Genomic DNA, 21,762 nt, shown 5'->3' with positions numbered 1-21,762 from the left:
ATTGAGAACATAATAACTAACATTCTCACATAGCAAGTGAGAAAATTAACTGAATTTCAGCAAATGTACTTAATTCTCTCTCTCTCTCTCTCTCTCTCTCTCTCTCTCACACAGCAAGCAATTGTCCGTCATTCTCTCTCACACACACACACACACCACACACACACACACACACACACACACACACAATTATTTTGTTACAAAAACTCCTGTATTCTGGTGCAGGAATTTTTGAAATTTTACCCTTTAAATGCCAGTGTTTGTGATGGGCATCACAAATTATTGTAAAAAAGAAAATAAAACACATATTCAATAAATTTTTGAATGTTTACCCTTTAAATGCCAGTTTGTGTGATGGCATCATAAATTATTGTTAAAAAAAACACACAAAAAGTAAAATATTTTCAATATATTAAATGCAAAGTACATTTTTCTGGGGGGGATTATTACAGGCTAGGCATGTGTCAATGATTAGCAGCAACACAGATTTTGATGGATTTTTTGTAATGTCAGATTTAACACCAACTCTTTTCAGAAAAGTGGGAGTACCAGCAACGCAGAAAAGTGGGAGTACGGGAAAGCCCAGCAACGCCTATACTATCTAAGGAAGCTGAAGCAGGCTGGCCTGCCACGAAATCTCCTTGTCAACTTTTACCATTGTGCGGTTGAGAGTGTGCTGACCTACGGTGTGTCTGTGTGGTTCTCCAGCTGCACAAAGGCAGAGCAAGAGGCTCTACAGAGGGTGGTGAAGGCGGCAGGCAGGATCGTCGGGACTCCTCTACCAAACATCACCTCCGTCTTCACCTCCCGCTGCCTCCACCGCTCCAAATGTATCATCAAGGACCAGTCGCACCCAGCACATCACCTCTTCCAACTCCTTCCCTCAGGAAGGAGATACCGGTCCATACATGCCAAGAGTACAAGATTTAAGAACAGCTTTTTCCCCCAAGCAGTTAGACTGTTAAATACTCATAAATACTCACGTGCACCATGCACTTACCACTGCACTTGATAATCTCTGATTACCACCCATTATGCACTTTATTATTTAAAATATTCTGTTATGTACAGTGTTATATGTGTTATGTGTTCATGTATGTATATATGTACTACGGTCTGTGGGAGCTCCCCTGAAATTTCATTGTATACTGTGCAATGACAATTAAAAGTCTATTCTATTCTATTTCATTTTTTATCTGACATTACAAAAAATCTAAAAATAAATGGTTATGATCAGGGCTGAAGTTGAATTAAAGATGTATGACTGTTTAGACTGCATTACTCTCTGTCACAGTGATCTCCTGGTTGTTCCCCACTTAGGTTATCTAACTATCGCGCCGCCGCAACCAGAAACACTGGCCTGGCCTGCTTCTAAGTTCAGTGGCCTGACTGCAAAAAAAAAATAAAAAAAAATTGGTGCTTTTTTGTAAATGTTTTCAAGTACCACCAGCAGTACCACCAAGTACCACTAGTGGTACGCGTACCACAGTTTGAGAACCACTGGTCTATGGAGCAGCTTCAGACTTTATACTTCATCACAAGTTTGAGTTTTAGCACTCTTGTTTTTGGATTTGGGAGAGTTGCTCCTTTTCACTAATAATATTTGCTGTACTGTCTTAGCCCAGAGGAATTTTGGGGAGATTTGAACCAAAACATGCCACAATACCTAGTATTGCCTTATTATGTGTATTTCCCCCAAACAAATAAGTTCAACTATCATAAGCTAAGATTTCTATTGAAATTGGGCAAAATTCCAGAGCTGAACTTCCCATGGAAAGTGACGTTTCTGCCCCTTTGCAACCCCAGAGTTGTTGAGAACCAGATTTAGAAACACAGCCTCCATCTCTTTGTGGAGTTGGAGGTTAGTTCTGTCCAGATAAAAGAACACGTCTCTTACAAAAGGAGAGCTTTAGTGAGAAGGCAGCAGCACCTGCCTCTCTCCCCTGTGCTCCTTTCTCTCTCCTGCTTTCTTTTGCCATCCCTCCCCTCCTCTCCTCCTCTCCACCTGAGCCCAGAGATAGCCTACTAGGTGATTAATGGGATCTGAGAGCGTGAAATGCTGCTCTCTTTGTATGCCCGGTCTTCTAATACGATTATCTTTTTCATTTTAAAGCTTAAACCTGTTAGTTTTGGAGGATTGACTCTTGGCGCTTACCGCTTACCCAGTTACAGTTTTATTTCTAAGGTTTAACTCTTTCCAATGGTGTTTTTGAGTAATTATTTAAGGACAGGCACATTTTTCCAGTTCAGTTCAGTTATGGACAATGTCTGTTTGAGAAATGTGATTTAATTTGTTTGCAGATGAGATACGGGCTTAGGGCTATGCTAGTTCTCAACTAAATGTCACTTTAGTGAGTGATGGCCTAGTTACTCTCTTCATCAACACACTTAATGTGACAATAAAATAGGCTGCAAGACACCTGTGGCTATTTGTCAGTTGAGGATTTTCTTCTGAACTCCAGATTATCACTAGTCTAAATTTAAATCTAAGCCTAAATTAGTTTCTCTTTCTCTCTTTGTTGCTTTCCGTCGATCCTCTAGCAGCTCGAGCCTGAACTGTGGAAACCACCAGTGACGGGACTTGAAAGGGTTTCACGGCTTCAGATCAGCACATATATCAGGCTTCTGGATCAGAATAGCCTAAAACCACCCTTTCCTTCCTGTAGATTAGCCAAAAACATGCCATAGGCTAATTGGTGTGACTTTGGTCCTCAAGACAGATGGTAATTCACTTTTGATAATGATATCTAACCAAGGCCCATCAACCTGGCTTAACGGAGCATCCATATGCCGCTTGATCTGGCAAAGTCCTAAATCTGAGCCCATCTCCGTCACTCTGTGTGTCTCTCGTCACTAAATGGGGCTTATCTTCAACATCAGGAAAAACTGGGGATTTCCCCATTTTATGATACACACCCTCATAACACCCCCCCGCACCACCACCCACCTCCTCCACCTCTTGCTGAGAATACTACTAATTCTCTTACGCAATGGAATTACCCATTTTATATCAAATAAAAACCCTGAATCAAGCATTGGGCATGGTGCAACAATGGCCGGCTTTCATTCCCAAAACACAACAACATTGTGTTTCGCTACAATGCCCACTTGTGTGGGAAGGCCTGCCATTCTGGCAGCACGCCACTCTGAAACTCCGCCTTCCCAAGTTTGTCCGAGGAAAGCAACAGTTGCAATTGGAGGACCAAGAAAAGAGCGCAGAGTTTGAGATTACTTGGAAAAAAAGAAAAAAGTGCAGATCTGGTGTATTTTAATGATATGGCTTTTTGGAAAAGGAGAAATTAATGATCTTCTTTTATGGATAACATATGCTGCTAAAATACAGCTAAAAATAAAACAGAACCACATGCTGGCTGATGCTGATGTTTGCCTACAGAGTGATGTCAAACTAGCCTACACATTTCTAAACATCACTAATCCGTCCTCCTTGTACACACCTACTGTTATCACGCAACGTTTATGGCGTGAAGGAGGGATAAAAGGGAGCTTGTTTTCACAGGCGAGTGAAAAGCTTTTGGCTTTTGTTTATTTTAAAAACCTATGCAAGCATCTTTAGGTGAGGGGCCACGTCACCTCACTAGTGGCCAAACCAACCAACAGCAGGGGTCTGTCTGACAGCTGCCAGGTGGACAGTCTGGTGTCAGCTCCTTGTTCATGGGCCAAGCTAGATGAGGGCTTGGTGGGGGGTGAGAGAGAGAGAGAGAGAGAGAGAGAGAGAGAGAGAGAGAGAGAGAGAGAGAGAGAGAGAGAGAGAGAGAGAGAGAGAGAGAGAGAGAGAGAGAGAGATTGGGGAAGGGAGAGATAGGGTAGGGTAGGGAAGGAGATATAGATAGAGATAGAGAGAGAGAAAGAGAGAAATAGGGGGAGGGAAGGAGAGAGAGCTAGAGAGAGAGGAGGGGGAGAGATAGGGGAAGAAGAGAGATAAAGAGAGAGGGAGGAAGAGAGAGATAGGGAGAGTGGGATAGAGGTGAGGGGGGAGGGAGAGAGAGAGCTAGAGAGAGAGGAGGGGGAGAGAGATATAGAGAGAGGGAGGAAGAGAGGGATAGAGAGGGGGAGGGAGGGAGAGAGATAGGGGAGGGAGAGAGGGGGGAGATAGGGAATGGGGAGAGAGATTGGGGAAGTGAGAGATAGGGGAGGGAAGGAGAGAGAGAGGGGGAGAGAGAGGGGAGGGATAGAGAGAGGGGGGAGGGAGAGAGAGGGATATATAGGGGAACGAGAATGAGAAAGGGAAAGATAGGGGAGGGAGAGAGAAAGGGATAGATAAGGGAGAGGAAGAGAGAGGGGGGATAGATAGGGGAGGGAGAGAAATAAAGGAGGGGTAGATAGGGGAGGGGGAGAGAGGGGGGGCAGACAATGCAGGAAAGAGACCTAGATTAGGCCTGGAGGAAAGGCAGAGCTATAAAGAGATATTTTGAGGTAAGTATAGAATAGCCAACAGTCTCTTGGCTTATGCTAAAGCCTAGGTTACAGGCTAAAGGATAGGAAGAGTTCAAAACAAATCATTTGGGCTCTACAGTAGGTCTAATGAATGTATAGGATGTAGAACTAGAAATGAAAGTATGTGTAATAGCCTAGGCCTAGATTGACAAAACAGAAAGAGTGTTTTGCTAAATATCTGCATGTTTGGCAGACAGAATCACAGATATGCTTGTTTGCTCGCTTCAAAGAAATGTTGGAAGGGATGACAACATCTGATATTCATCAAGTTTCTGGGCGTGTGCTTTTCCGGATTCAGAGTGTAAGATGGAGCAAAACTGAAAAGGGCTAGGGTTGTAACACCAACAAGTCTTACCAAGTCTACCTGCAATGGATGGGGAAGGCATTCGCCTACTGGAGCTGGACCTACTGGTAGGCTTATAACGACCGCTTCTACTGTGTATCCAAGTCCTTTAGGCTAACGGACAACAAAAAACCCACGCTAACAAGCTCCAGCTTAAAGCTATAAAAGGACAACAAAGACATCTAGGAATAGCTCCTCCAACAGGGGCTAAAAAACCCCAAAGGACATCCAGCCCGGCTCCGAAAATATTCCATCCGAACCGCACCTCTGTACAATATTGTTCTAAGCCTGTCTGGATCTATATAGCACTGACTCAAGTGCACACACACACACACGCACGCACACACACACGACACGTGTGTGTGTGTGTGTGTGTGCGTGTGTGTGCGCTCGTGCAGCCTGCATGTGTTACAGCTGTGCGCGCATGTGGTGGGTGTTCTCTGAGACGACAGGACATCGCATTCGGCGAACAGTGTCCAACGCTTGTTTATCTTTGTGACATCACGTCGTCCAGCGGAGGGCCGTGCCTCTCTTCCTGAGGAAATGCGTGCGCAGTGTCGCCGCGGGAACGGAAGAGCGGAGGAGAAGGGACGGCGTGTCGCAAGTGTTTCCAATCAGCCCCTCGGTTAGCCCACCCCCCCCCAGGCACACAGGCCCCCGGGGGTGCGGTATGGCCGAGGAGAGCGGAACAAACAGGGCAAACAACCCCGAGCCATAATAACGACAACCACCACGCAGACCCCAAGAATACCTAGCGCTACCAGGACAGCACCTCTAACTCAGTAATGTCCGGTGTGGGAATGCGATAGGGGAGCCATCTTCCCCCTCTCCCTCGACACTCGCTGCTATCAGCCAGAACCAGGCCACTCTCTGTGTCCCCCGTCTTTATCTAGGCCTTCTGTCTATTCTCACAGAGATTACAAGCCTTATAATGTTTAACTAGACCCTGTATCTTAAGCCGGCCCTGACTGTGTCAAGGTGTTGTTCACGACTGTTCAGGCCCCAACTGAACGACGTTAGGGTTAGTGGTTGGGAGATTTGTGTGTAGGTCGGGTCTAGGTGCCTAGGGGGAAATGAAATCAATATCATGATATTAAGGACTTCCCCCCCCCCTCCAACATTGATATGTCGTTGATATCAGCTTAGGCACGGATAATAATAATAATGTTAAATAGACCATCCGTTTGGTGTTCATCATATTGGACTGCATGGTAAATGGAACGTGTATCTTTGTTATATATAAGTATCTATGTATATGCATGTAATCTATCCCTTTTTTTTTTAAATAGATCTTAATGATATATTCGATTTTCCAGGAGGTTTATCTGCTCATTTTATACCTGTCTATAATTATGCCAATTTTATGCCTGAAATTCTTGTATGAAATGAATCAATGAAAACTTTTATTTAAAATGGACACCACAGCTACATTGGACCAGTCACAGTGGACACTAGACCAGATCTGTTGTTTGCGTGTTTATGTGCTAGTTTTCAACACCAGTCTATTGAGGCTTTTCTAAAAGATAGAATAAAATGAACAGTATAATACTGAACACAAATCAGAACAAATAGTTACCAGAACAAGAGTCCATGATCAAAACAACAAAACCAGTCCATGTCTAGTCTCCATATGTGAGCACTGCTGCTTTGATTTCAACCCTACTTTGCGTCCTCTGTTGAAGACGTTGACATTGGATTCCAGTTTTAAGCCAATAGGCAGAGAGTTCCATAAGTTTGCCCCTTTAACGGAGAAGGCAGACTGTCCAAACGAACTCTTGCACATGGGAACAGTACAGTCACCATTATTGGAAGCTTGTGTGTTTGCTCTTCTAGAGCTCCAACGTCTAACCACCAGTCCAGAAAATAAAGATGAGACATGATTGTGCAAACATTTAAAAACTAGTCTAATATTACAGAAAATTACAAAATGTTCAAACGTTTGTGAGGTTTGTGACCATGATGTGATACAGTAAGACAAGTGGGAAAGAATCATAGCGTGCATATAAATTTGAGCAGCTTTAGTTGACAGATCCCTTATTTTTTTTTAATTATTATTATCTTTTCCCCCCTCCTTTTTCTGTTTTTCTCCCATCCCAATGTTAGTCGTTATGCCAATTCCCAATCCCCTTCCTGGTCGTTGCGCACTCTACCCCCTACCGTCGGTCTGGGAGGGCAGAGACTATCACATGCTTCCTCCGACACATGTGTACCCAGCCCACCGCTTCTTTTCACCTGGCAGCGCGGACTCTCACTGGGGGAGTGTAACGTGTGGAAGGGTCACACTACCTCCCCCAGATCCTTCCCTCGCTGTGCAGGCGCCCCGACTGAACTGTAGGAGTCGCTGTTTACAACGACCAGGACCCACCCCACTGGCTTTCCCACCCGCTGACACTGCCAATTGTGTCAGTATGGACGGCCGACCAAGCCGGAGGTACCGCAGCTGGATTCGATCCCACTGTCTCTGCGGTGGTAGACAGACGCTTAGTCCGCTGCGCTACCCGGCCGCCCGACAGATCCCTTCTATTAAAACAAAAACAGTTTAAATTAGGCTTGACCTTCTTACATACATAATGTACCTGTTTATCAAATGTTAGGTTCTTGTCTAATATGATTCCTAGGTACTTGACCTCATTCACTTCGGCAATTATTTCATTTTGAATTTGCACCTCAAACAAATCATTTATAGGCCTTTTGCGTATGGAGATACACAGAGAGTTTTCTTGACATTCAAGGTCAAATGAGACAACACAAGCCAGTCGAAGATGTTCTGTAACACCTGGGTCAGGTGCTCAGCTGCCATGCTAGGTGCTATACAAATAAATATGATTATTATCATACAGTATCAAACTGAACAAACCAATCTTTCAATAAGACAAAGATTCTCAAATATTAAGAAATACTTTTGTGAGGAATCCACCTCCTCCTAATATTTAGCCTAATTTCTATCATTAATTTCGACAAAACAAATTGACCATGATTCACATTGTAAAAAAAATAATAAAGACATTATGCAATCACACAGACAGATGATAAACAATGAATATTGGCTCACTGCCCAGCCATACTGAGGTATTAGACATGAACATATTAGGGTCATTATAACCCTCTTCTCACAATGACTGGTCCGTCTGTCCATTACACAAGGGCCCGACAACAACAACACGCCCACATTGCAACCCACGTGCTGTTCCTAACATCCCCACCCTACCGGCAGAGAGACAGCTCCATAGTACGACCCGTGCATTGTGAATCAATTAGCTCATACGGAAAAGTTTTGCCATAAAACACCCACTTGGACCACTTGAACATCTCCTGTGGCAACTGTTGTTTTTGCCTTTGTGAATGGCAGTTTATAGACAATAGCATGTGGGCTGCCGGGTTATCCCCCTGCCTTCGCTTCACTCTCCAACATGTCTTACAGTCAGAATCTACTGGCAGCCGAATCAAAGGCAGGATGGGATGGGAGATGTTGCTTAGATTCCTCCATGGAGTAACTCATTGCAGACTACAACACTAGGTCTAGTCTTGTATTCCTCCATGTAGTACAGACTACAACACTAGGTATAGTCTTGTATTCCTCCATGTAGTACACACTACAACATTAGGTCTAGTCTTGTATTCTTCCATGTAGTACACACTACAGCATTAGGTCTAGTCTTGTATTCCTCCATGTAGTACACACTACAACACTAGGTAGTCTTGTATTCCTCCATGTAGTACACTGTACACACTACAACATTACGTCTAGTCTTGTATTCCTCCATGTAGTACACACTACAGCATTAGGTCTAGTCTTGTATTCCTCCATGTAGTACACACTACAGCATTAGGTCTAGTCTTGTATTCCTCCATTTAGTACACATTACAACATTAGGTCTAGTCTTGTATTCCTCCATGTAGTACACACTACAACAGTACGTCTAGTCTTGTATTCCTCCATGTAGTACACACTACAACATTACGTCTAGTCTTGTATTCCTCCATGTAGTACACACTACAACATTACGTCTAGTCTTGTATTCCTCCATGTAGTACACACTACAACATTACGTCTAGTCTTGTATTCCTCCATGTAGTACACACTACAACAGTACGTCTAGTCTTGTATTCCTCCATGTAGTACACACTACAACATTACGTCTAGTCTTGTATTCCTCCATGTAGTACACACTACAACATTACGTCTAGTCTTGTATTCCTCCATGTAGTACACACTACAACACTAGGTATAGTCTTGTATTCCTCCATGTAGTACACATTACAACATTAGGTCTAGTCTTGTATTCCTCCATGTAGTACACACTACAACATTACGTCTAGTCTTGTATTCCTCCATGTAGTACACACTACAACATTACGTCTAGTCTTGTATTCCTCCATGTAGTACACACTACAACATTACGTCTAGTCTTGTATTCCTCCATGTAGTACACACTACAACATTAGGTCTAGTCTTGTATTCCTCCATGTAGTACACACTACAACATTAGGTCTAGTCTTGTATTCCTCCATGTAGTACACACTACAGCATTAGGTCTAGTCTTGTATTCCTCCATGTAGTACACACTACAGCATTAGGTCTAGTCTTGTATTCCTCCATGTAGTACACACTACAACATTAGGTCTAGTCTTGTATTCCTCCATGTAGTACACACTACAACAACATTAGGTCTAGTCTTGTATTCCTCCATGTAGTACACACTACAGCATTAGGTCTAGTCTTGTATTCCTCCATGTAGTACACACTACAACATTAGGTCTAGTCTTGTATTCCTCCATGTAGTACACACTACAGCATTAGGTCTAGTCTTGTATTCCTCCATGTAGTACACACTACAACATTAGGTCTAGTCTTGTATTCCTCCATGTAGTACACACTACAACAACATTAGGTCTAGTCTTGTATTCCTCCATGTCGTACACACTACAACATTAGGTCTAGTCTTGTATTCCTCCATGTAGTACACACTACAACATTAGGTCTAGTCTTGTATTCCTCCATGTAGTACACACTACAACAACATTAGGTCTAGTCTTGTATTCCTCCATGTAGTACACACTACAGCATTAGGTCTAGTCTTGTATTCCTCCATGTAGTACACACTACAACATTAGGTCTAGTCTTGTATTCCTCCATGTAGTACACACTACAACATTAGGTCTAGTCTTGTATTCCTCCATGTAGTACGCACTACAACATTACGTCTAGTCTTGTATTCCTCCACACAGAGTAAACACATTACAGACTACAACATTATGCCTAGTCTTGTATTCCTTCATGGAATAACACATTACAGACTAGAACTGTAGAACATTAAGTCTAGTCTTTCAAATTCATTTCAGGTTGTCAAATGCCAGGCCAGCCAAACAATCACATGGTCCTTCTAGACTAATAAACTATAATTTAGCCTACTTCATTCCAAAGAAAACTCCGGAAAGAATTGCCTAGCCCAAGAGCAGCATAATTGCATGTGTTAATGCACAAGGAAAAGCGATGCAGGATCCAGCATGAGCGTAACGAAGACATAGACTATGTGAGGGTAATTATATCAATGGACTAATTCCCTATTGTTCAGCAGGCTTAGCTTAATTCTGCTGAAATGTAGCGATTGACGTCACGACATTTTCTTCCAACTGAATGCACACTCGACTCGAGTCATATGCGGGAGGAAACTTGTGAGAGGTCCAGGGGAAAGCATATTTGCTGCATATTTGCTTCAAAAACTGGCAACGGCCAATGGAAGTAACGTTTGTCCTACAATGTGAGACAAAAAGAGACCTTGTAAAAAGGTATGGTTATTAGTGTAGGTAGGATGAATGTGCAGTATTCTGCACCTCGTAAAAAAGGCACAGGATTTAGGAGGCACAGGCGTCCCCTGCACCGAGCTGTTCTAAATCCACGTCGGCTCTGACCCGGCCCAGCTACTTTCATGGTCGTTAGTGTCCGTCACGGTCCGGGGCTTGCTAGGGATGACAGTGGCGTGGTTTATCAGGCAGAAACACCCTGATCAAAGGGTTAGCGCGCTCTGGCTTTCCGCTAATCAGGTGTGGGCTCTACGGGGCTCCTCGGCCTCGGCGGTGTAGAGGGAGAGCTGAGACACAAACAATCAGGCGAGGCTTGGACTGCGATGAATCGCTTAGCCAAACTAAATCAAAACACAATTTGAGTGAGAAATCAGAGCTGTATAGGACTGTAGGACACATCGCTAGGCAAAACACAGCAAAAATAATCTTGTTTGATCCGGCATTACTCAGCAATTATGTAATTTGGCTCGAGCACCTTTTTATTCCAGATAACAGGTGGTGGGGGGGGGGGGGGGTGTAAACTCTCTCCAATGGAACATGGTTTGAGCCCCAGCCGTCACACGGTAGCCTAGCATTGAGCAATGTGTTATGATGTGTCGAATGGGAAGATGTTCCATGTGAAAACCCTCTTCCTTAACCTTTAACGGTCGGCGGCGTCCCGAGGGTTTGACCGCTGTACAAACCGACAAGCAGAAATCTCCCCAATCTCAAGGCAGGCCAATCAACCATCTGCCTAACATGTGGCCCGCAGGCTGGCAACATCCAGCCAATCTATATAACAATATCAACGGAGAGCCGCGCATCCTATTTCACGCTTCACAGATCACGCTCTCCGCCGCCCTGCGTTCTCGCTCCGAGGGCCACGTTGGCAGATGTCGATGGCATTCGCAGGTTTCTGGTTGGCTCTAACCTGCCAGTCCTCTCGCCCGCGTCACCCTCTGCTCTGACATCACGTAGGAACTCCGGGGGGATCCCTGTAGAGTTATGCAAACATCAAGAGGATAGGCTGTCGCTAGCTACATCCACCCACGGGTAAAAGAGAAAAGAAAAGAGAGAAAAAAAGCTCATTTTCTTGATGCACTTTGTCTTTGACTAGCTAGCGCTAATGTGAAGAGACAGACAGAAGGATAGAGAGAGAGAGAGAGAGAGAGAGAGAGAGAGAGAGAGAGAGAGAGAGAGAGAGAGAGAGACTGAGCAACAGACAGAACAAAAACAGATTATCTATGAGGGGAGAGAGAGAGAGAGAGAGAGAGAGAGAGAGAGAGAGAGAGAGAGAGAGAGAGAGAGAGAGAGAGAGAGAGAGAGAGAGAGAGAACAGAACAGGGAAAGGGAGGGGGGAGACAGCGAGACGGAGGGGAAAAAATATCTTTAGGAAAATCCTTCTCAGATTATACTGTCAAAGCCACAAGAATCTACAGCACAGGACGAGGTTCAGCACGGACACAATTCTGAACCACGGCAGACACATAACCAGTGGCTGTGAAGCAGGAGCAGACAGGCTGGATCTGATGAAGAAGCGACTGCACCCTAGATTTAGCGACAGCGCTGTGAGGTATGGAGGCTCCGAGAGCAGACAAGACAAACTGATGCATTAGACAAGCTGTGGTGTTGCTCACTGACTGGAGAGAATAAAGCTAGCCCTGGGACGCCAGACTACCTCGGGCTCGGAGAGCAGGAGGAAAAGGCTAGCCCTGACTTATCACAGGCTCCTCGGACCACTCCGGGGAAGTTGAATAGGTATGAGTCATTTCACAGCCATGGAGGGCTCTCTCTATATCGCTGACCAACCCTTTCCTCTGCTGCTGGAATTAATGAGCCGCTTCCCCCACTAATACACCCCCCTCCTACCCTGCACCCCCCCCCCCCCCTTTCCCTAACACACCCCCCTCAGGGCATCCAAGGGGCCTTTTCGTTCTCACAACATCCCTGTCTCAGAGATGTGTTAAAAGACCCAGCACACATGCGTGCACGCACACACACACACTATGGACAAGCCCAGACTTTGGCATCCTAAGCTGCACATTGGCTAATGCCTAGAATGATGTACCTTTGCCTGTTCTTCTCTGAGCTGCGGACGTTACTTAGTCGGGCCTTCAGTGTGCACTTCGAAATTGTGCAACAACAAATGGTTTTTGGCGTTGTTGTTTGTCAGCTGCTGTTTGTTTGAGAAGCTGGCCCACTCAGTCTAGACAAGGCCCCTTTACAAATGGAACCTCAGGGCTTTGACATAAACCCACTTATTTTAGATGGAATTAGACCTACACTATGTCCCTGGCAATAATGAACAGTAACATCATTTTAATGAAGATTGATTAAAGATTATATATATAAATATTAGGCTATATGAACCAGGTGATGTTCCACCCCTGAGGCATAGTAGATTAGAACCAATTAAAGAGTTGCACAAAGAGGAAATATGGTTGGATGAATTCAGATTACAACACAAATAGGCCTAATCATAAAGATTCAACCTGTCTGTGCTAGGCTAAATAATAATAATAATAACAACCTTGAATTAAATGACACTTTTCTGTACAATGTAACAAAATGCATAGTGTGTAATAACTTTGTTATTGTATATAAATAAATTCATAAACGTTAATTTGAACAAGCCAGGTTATGACAACCTGCCACCTAGATGTCCCCGAGTGTCACGACGAGACTATTAGAAAGCATTGGCACTAAAGTCCTCCAGAATAAAAACCCACCAACCAATAGAATAGATTGATAACAAACTGTAAAGTTGGGTCTAATTTCCTTAATTAATTTATTTAGACCATTGTGTGTAATCCCGTACACTATAATAACAGAGCTGTGTGGAAGGAACCATTATTGTTTCGTCCTTTCATTCGAAAATATTAAGCGAAATCTTTATTTATCAACAATATCAAATTGATAAATATCAAACATTCTCTAATAAAGAGAATGCACTGCAGACTTGTAAACGTTAATAAAAAGCCATGCGTGCCGAGGAGCGGGTGTGAGGAGAGGAGGTCAAGCAGCAGCCATCATCATCATCATCATCATCACGAAGACGCTGCAGCAGGTGTGACAAAGTGACAACATGCAAACACCAAAGCACGCCACCGAAACTAAACTTGCCAGACCATTTGCCAAGGGGGCAGGGGCCATTCATTCCCTTCACAGCTCAATTCTCCTTTCCGTTTGCCGTTTAATAAAACCGCACGACCTCACACGGGGAAGAACCACGTTATTGGACTTGACTGTTGTTGTGGTGGAATTGATTGACAGACTTGTTGTCGGGATGGTGGTCGTTCCGTTGCAGGTAGCTTAGCATTGAGCTAACCTAGCTAGAGCGGCGCGCGCACCATCACCGGGACTGTGTTAACCTTCAGCTGATGGGAGCTCGTGGGCAGCCAGTCCACACAGCTGATGGGAGCTCGTGCCCTGTACTGGTGAGTGTCTTCTAACACAGACCTGGGACCAGCTCTCTGATAAGTGATAACACTGGTATCAGGAGTGTCTTCTAACACAGACCTGCTGGGACCAGCTCTCTGATAACACTGGTATCATGATGTCTTCTAACACAGACCTGGGACCAGCTCTCTGATAACAGTGGTATCAGGAGTGTCTTCTAACACAGACCTGGGACCAGCTCTCTGATAACACTGGTATCATGATGTCTTCTAACACACAGACCTGGGACCAGCTCTCTGATAACACTGGTATCATGATGTCTTCTAACACACAGACCTGGGACCAGCTCTCTGATAACACTGGTATCAGGAGTGTCTTCTAACACAGACCTGGGAACAGCTCTCTGATAACACTGGCATCATGATGTCTTCTAACACAGACCTGGGAACAGCTGTCTGGTAACACTGGTATGAGGAGTGTCTTCTAACACAGACCTGGGAACAGCTCTCTGGTAACACTGGTATCAGGAGTGTCTTCTTCAAGTTAGAAATGATGTACAAACGGACCGTGTCCTAAAAAGTGTCACTCTGTCGGTTTAAATCTTCCACCATAATAATAATATAGCAAAGGCGGCGGCAGACCGAACGACATTATTATCGCTTGCTTGGCTGCTGGCTGCAAGTTGAGGGACCGCTCTATAATGTTGAACGCAAGCAGATGCGACTCTCCAGTCTCTCTCAACCTCTGTTTACTCATACTGAGATTCTGCCTCTCTCTCTCCCCCCCGCTTCTCGGCAAACGTCGAATAAAGATTTAACATTAACAACACACGGTTATTAATTGCATACATCCAATGTACCCCCCATCGTCCCGTCGTCACTTTTACCTGTGGAAAAAATAGCGTCGTCGCGTTGCCCGCCGTCTGGTCCCCTGCGCTCATCCCCTGCCGCTGCTCCGAGTGTTAACACTGTGCTGCTGCTGCTGCCGAGGATCTGCTGAGCGCTGCCCATTCTGTGGGGCGGCGCAGGGAACAGCCCCTGAGTCTCACTAGTCTCAACTCAACCAGATCACAAAGATCTTTTTTCCAGACCCACTGGATTCTGTACTGTGCCTGCTGTGTGTGGATGGATCGTGGAAGGAAGGAGCTGCCGGGTGCTGCTAATTTAAGACCGATTGGATTCATCATTGCTCACACGTCATTTCATTTCGGCGGATCAAACTTTTTGTGCAGAATAATAAACGCTCAGGCTATTTGTTGATCCATTGTGAAAGAAGAACACACTGGATTAATTTAGGCCTATTGTTGTTTTTCTTTGAATATAGCTGTTTTCTTATTAATATAGGACTATTTATCCATTTACATTTATTTTGATTTCATTTAAATAATTAATTATTATATTTTTTTGCATGTGTTTTATGTTTTGAAATCCCTGTCCCTGGAATAAAGACTATAATAAGAAAAATAGGGTCTAAAGTGTGATATTATTGATGGCGATGGTGTGGCAACATCAGGGTGGGATTAGTGTGTGTTGGTGGGTTAAGTGCCCTCTGTGTAGCTTGAGCCCCTGCCCCCCAAATTGTCTGCACGCCCGTTTGTGGGCAACGTTTGGTATACCTTCAGTCACGAATCCTGATGGATGGAATTGCATTTGATACGGGGCTATTTCTTTAATTCGCAAGGCCCATATGTAATAATATTTTTTTCATTATGATATTCAGAGTAGCCTAATTAGTTATAACCATTATGGAATTCCATCCCCTCGTCACCCCCTCTCTTTCCCTGCTTGCTTTCGGTGCTGAATGTTAACATATGTAGCAAGAGTTGTTCTCTTCCACCACTTAAAAAGAACACAGGACCCAAAAACCTTCATAATATTGTCACAGATGTTGCATATAACTGAATCCCCCCTCCCCCAAATAAACGAAGGGAGGCTGGTAGGCTTCAGGCAGCCGTGGCCTTTGTATTCCCACAGCGGAAATAATTCCAGTAGAAGATCGTCTTAAGATTTGCTCATCTTACCATTTAAATACAGCCGTTAATTTATTTGTAATGGCTACGCTGGCACAGCTGTTAACTCATTCCCGCCAACGACGAGTATACTCGTTATTTGATAGTTATTTCTTTTATTCACTATTTCCATTCATAATCCATCTAGGAAGGCTGTGTAACCATAGGCAATGTGTCTGAGATCGCAAAGGTCCAATACCGCCGCGATGTTGCACTTCCTTTGAGACATGTGTATCTCTCTGTGAGTCATTAAAATTCCTCCGGGCGGACATTTCTAGTAACGTGGATCAAGAGCTTCACCCGATCGCATTGAATCGTTTTTGGGACGCCCGATTCATTATGCTGTGGGGGATATGTCGTGGCCCAAATGGACATACGATCTAGCAGATGGCAATCAAATAATTGGAATATTCTTTTTGGAATCTCACCGGCCACAGGTAAGAGCAATTTAACATCATAACCGGGTGGTATCCGGAGGAGAGACTGACCGTGGGCCTGACAGAAGGCCTTCCAGACTTGGGAGATGAATTGCGGGCCCCTGTCAGAGACGATGTCCACCGGGATCCCGTGGAGGCGGAAGACATGGGGCACCATCAGGTCCGCGGTCTCTGAAGCAGAGGGGAGTTTGGGGAGAGCAACAAAGTGCACGGCCTTCGAGAAATGGTCAACGATAGTGAGAATGACTGTGTTACCGTGTGAGGGGGGCAGACCAGTGACGAAGTCCAGGGCGACGTGCGACCAGGGCCGACCGGGAACAGGGAGCAGACGGAGGAGCCCGGCGGGTGGTCGGTGGGAAGCCTTTCCACGAGCACAGACGGTGCATGCAAGGACGAAGGCGCGGGTGTCCTCCCTCATGGAGACCCACCAGAAGTGCCGCCTCAGCAGGGACAGGGTACGGTCGATCCCAGGATGACAGGCGAACCGGGAGGCGTGGACCCACTGGAGCAACTGGGAGCGGACAAGGTCGGGGACAAAAAGCCGGTTAGGTGGGCCGTTACCTGGATCAGGCTGGACACGCTGGGCCTCCCGGACGACGGACTGGATCTCCCAGGTGGCGGCGGCCACCAAGCAAGAGGAGGGGAGAATGGTGTCAGGGTGCGTGGGACCCTCTTCGGGGACAAACTGCCGAGAGAGGGCGTCTGGCGAAGAACAGCGCCCAGCGGGCCTGGCGGGAGTTCAGGCGCTTGGCCGTCTGGACGTAGGTGAGGTTCTTATGGTTTGTCCAGACCAGGAAGGGGATCTCTGAGCCCTCCAGCCAGTGCCTCCACTCCTCCAGGGCCAGCTTAACTGCCAGGAGCTCCAGGTTTCCGATATCATAGTTGACCTCTGCTGGGGTCAGGTGGCGAAAGAAGAAGGCGCAGGGATGCAGTCTCTGGTCGAGAGCGGAGCGTTGGGAGAGGACCGCCCCTACTCCGGTACTAGAGGCGTCTACCTCCACCACGAACTGGCGGGACGCGTCCGGCTGGACGAGGATGGGCGCGGAGGTGAAGCGCCGGCGCAGCTCGGCGAAGGCGGAGTCCACCTTGTCAGACCAGACGAAGGGTACGGAGGGCGAGGTGAGTTGGGTAAGGAGTGCAGTGACCCGGCTGTAGTCCCTGATGAAACGCGGTAGAAGTTAGCAAACCCCAGGAAGCGTTGGAGCTGCTTGACGTTGGTGGGCCGGGGCCAGTCGGACACCGCCTTGATCTTCTCGGGGTCCGACCGGATCGGGCCGCTCTCTATGATGTAGCCGAGGAACCCGATGGAGGAGACGTGGAACTCACACTTCTCCGCCTTGACGAACAGCTTGTTCTCCAGTAGGCGTTGGAGGACCCGGCAGACATGCTGGACGTGCTCCTCCATAGAGCGTGAAAAAATCAGAATGTCATCCAAATAAACAAAAACAGAGCGGTTAAGGACATCACGGAGAACGTCATTGACAAGGGCCTGGAAGACAGCAGGGGCGTTGGTCAACCCAAAGGGCATTACCTTGTACTTGAAGTGACCGAGCGGGGTCTTAAAGGCCGTCTTCCACTCGTCCCCCTCCCGGACACGGACAAGGTGATAGGCATTCCTGAGGTCCAGCTTCGTGAAAATGGTGGCACCTTGCAGGGGTTCAAAAGCAGAGTTAATCAATGGCAAGGGGTACTTGTTCTTGACCGTGATGTTGTTGAGACCCCGGTAATCAATACAGGGGCGAAGGGAGCCATCCTTCTTGGAAACGAAAAAGAAACCCGCGCCGAGGAGAGGAGGAGGGGGTAATAATGCCTGAGGCCAGGGACTCGTGGACGTATTTCTCCATGGACTCCCTCTCCGGGCGTGAGAGGTTAAACAGGCGACTAGCGGGGAGCGTAGCTCCCGGGAGCAGATCAATTGCACAGTCGTACTGGCGATGAGGTGGCAAGGAGAGAGCCTGTTGTTTACTAAAAACGGCCTCTAAATCATGATAAATTGGAGGGATAGCTGAAAGGTCAATAGGTTCGTCGGGAACGGGAGAACCAGCGACTTCCAGTGGCGGCCGAGCTGACTGTAGACAAGAGGCGTGGCAGTGAGCACTCCAGCTCGTGACTGAGCCTGTTGGCCAGTTTATTACAGGGTTGTGTAGCCTTGCATGCCAAGAACGATGATTATGGGGGGAATTAGTGATGTGGAAACGGATGTCCTCGTTATGATTCCCTGAGAGTTGGAGGCGGAGAGGCTTGGTGTGGCGGGTTATTCGCGAGAGCAACCTCCCGTTTAGACCTTGAGCATCGCAGGGAATTGGCAAGGCGTCAGTGGCAATGCGGAAGTGGGACACTACCCTAGTACCCCAGCGTCAATGAGGTTTTCGTCAGCGCCTGAATCGACCAGAGGGAGCGATTGACCGTTGTGACAAAGCGTGGCACTGAATTGCATATTTGGACCGGAGCTGGGAGCATAATTAAGGCTTGTACATACTCCCAGCGTCACTGACGAGCCCCGTCGTTTGGGCGAATCGATCAAGAAGCGATGGAGTGGCCGCGTTGCCCGCAGTACAAACATGCCCCCGTCTTGAGACTGTGACAGCATTCGCTGAGAGGGAGGCGAGAGCGGTCAAGCTCCATAGGCTCCGAGTCTTCGGCTCTGTGGCTCTGCAGCTGCACACTATTGACAGCACGCCCAGAGGGAGGGGAGCGAGACGAGCTGGGCAATGAAGGGCGGGCGGCACTAGCCTTTTCACGGCGGCGTCCGCGGAGGCGCGTGTCCAATTCTCTGGCTAATTTAATCAACTCGTCAAGGGAAGACGGCTTCTCCTTAGACGCTAATTCATCCTTTAGAACGTCGCTGAGGCCTTGGCGAAAAACACCTCGTAATGGCGTGTCATTCCACTCGGAACCTGCTGCTAGGATACGGAATTCAATTGCATATTCGCTCACGCTGCAATTACCTTGGCGGATTGTAAACAAGGCGGCCGTACTATCCGAACCCCCGGGAGGGTGGTCGAAGACCTTTCGCATGTCGCCGATATGCAGAGTATGAATCGCAGAGGGAGGAACGTCTAAAGTGGAGGGCGGTTGCCCATTCTAGCACGGGACCCGTGAGCAGACCTGACAGGTAGGAGACTTTGGATTTCTCACTCTGGAAGGTGTGTGGCTGTTGCCCGAATACTAATGAACATTGAAAAAGAAAGGCTCGACACCTAGAGACGTTTCCGTCATAACGTTCTGGCGCGGGGACATGGGACTCCCTGTGCGGGGATACAACAGGTGGGGATACAACAGGTGGGTCGTCTAGCTGGGCAGTGACATATGCATCAAAACGTTCACATTTGTCTGTCTCGTTCCAGGGAGCGAACCGAGAGAGCGCCGAGTTGGGAAATGGTTTCGTCTAGTAATTGTGAGTGTTGGTTTACCAGAATGGCGTGTCCATTGATGGCGGCCTGGATGTTGTTGCCCCATTCTCCGATCTCCGGTGGTGCTGGGTTCGTCATCTTGGTGGGAGTGTTCTGTGAGAAGGGGATTTGGCGGAGCCCAATAGCAAACACAGGAGGAGAGAGAATGGAGCGTTTTGGGGTATTTTAATGTAGTTCTCCCCAAGCAGACAGTTTGACAGATGGAATGTGCGACAGACAGGTATAGAAATGTTCTTGGGGTTAGTACAGGTGCACTCCTTGTGCAGTACGGGAGAATGTTCTTGGGGTTAGGACAGGTGCACTCCTTGTGCAGTACGTGAGAATGTAGACACAGGGCTGTGTCGGTGGTGAGAGCAGGAGCACTCCTTGTGCAGTATCAGCACGGGATGTCCGGGTAGGAGGGACACTGGAGCGGAGGTCCTGGGCACACGGAGAACAAAGGTTAGGTCAGGGAATATCAGTACAGGTAGCAAGGCTAGGTTCAGTCTTCTTACTTGGAAGGTAGTTTAACACTCCCACGACGAGGGAACAGGATCCGCCAGCTGAAGTATCTTCTGGCTGATGAGGGGATGAGTGACAGCTGTGTTGATGCGGGGATGAGTGACAGCTGTGTTGAGTGGAGAGCGTGGGAGAGGATGAGGAGGAGTGAAGAAGGTGTGTGGAGAATGTGGAGGGAGGATGAGGAGGAGTGAGGAATTGCCGTTATTGACAATCAATTAATCAGAACCCCCCCCCCCCCTTTCATGCATGAATGATGGAACATAATATACCGATCATATGCATTTGAATTTTTTATTGTAGCGTGTATAGGGACGAAATGCCAATGGATTAAGTATAACATGCGTCGTGGCCTATTACTAGCCTCCCAGGAATTACCCTAAACCGCTCTAAAACCATACTTATATTCACCACGTTATAAAACGGGAATGTATGGATGGAAAAAATATTCCTTTTTCACATCTTGAATGATAGATACTCTATGTCAAATGGGCCATAGTATTGCATCCATAGCTATAATATTTATATAGTTATAGCCCTGCAAACAAGGTGAGCGACTCCCATCGTTTACAGCGGTGGCGGTAGCTACTACAGGATGAGGCTAATTCCTGGCAGTTAATGTGTTCCCTCGACGATAGACCCCCAACAATAATGGTCGTGTTTACAGTAAGTAAGCTTAACTTCAAATTACTTACTTGATGCTTATCTACCTTCCTGTAAATCTGACCATTGTTCCAGACTATTGATATAACATCTCTTGTGGCCAATAGTATATGAAGGGAAAACATTCAGAAGAAAGTCATATGCGACGCGGGCGGTTTGGTTTTCTATGGCCCTGGTTGCACAGCATGTCCAGGTGGTTCAGCTCTCTATGGCCGTCGGCGTGTCAAATAAAGTCCAGGTGATCAGATAGCCCGATGTTACGACTTACGACCGACCGAATGACACGATGAAACCAAAGGTAACAGGCCGATATGAGACCCTGGAACAGTTTTATACCGTGGAATACTCTGGAAAAGGCCAATCATCATTTGGCCTGTAGTGACTCAATGGAATCTCGCTATCGCTGAAGGTCAGCAGTTCTAGTACACTACTCCCTGCGTTTACTGGAAGTCTGTACAGCGTTGTAGCTACAATCACTCCCTCGGCCTGTTCTCCATTGTGTGATACATATGTTGCTCATGTGCAACGCACTGTAACACTTACAGGGTGAAATGCGGTGCAGAGACGGTGATGTCACCGCCCCCGCGTTTTGCCAGCTAAAAAGTTGTGAGTTGTGGAGCGTTTCACTGGCTTGGTGGGCTGGTATGCGCTCGGCTGGTTTCTCCCTGCGCGGTAGAAATGTTTCTGAAGTGGCCTAAGTACAAGTACAGCACGTTAGCTGGGTTTCTTATAAAACAGGAAATTAGAAAAGCGGAGTCTGGA

General features: G+C 46.6%; 1 protein-coding gene across 1 annotated transcript in view; it reads right to left on the bottom strand.

Moving 5' to 3' along the window:
• The window catches only part of jcada (junctional cadherin 5 associated a), a 37,737-nt gene extending 22,797 nt beyond the window's left edge, over positions 1-14,940 (bottom strand). The window contains exon 1 of the mRNA XM_084325631.1: positions 14,868-14,940. The gene's annotated coding sequence lies outside the window, so the exon portion shown is untranslated. The remainder of the gene's footprint in view (positions 1-14,867) is intronic.
• Between the last annotated feature and the right edge of the window lie 6,822 nt (positions 14,941-21,762).

This window comes from Notolepis coatsorum (assembly GCF_963971535.1).
Source record: "Notolepis coatsorum genome assembly, chromosome: 12".
In the NCBI taxonomy this organism is placed as follows: Eukaryota; Metazoa; Chordata; class Actinopteri; order Aulopiformes; family Paralepididae; genus Notolepis; species Notolepis coatsorum.
This window is presented reverse-complemented; position numbering and strand designations above follow the sequence as displayed.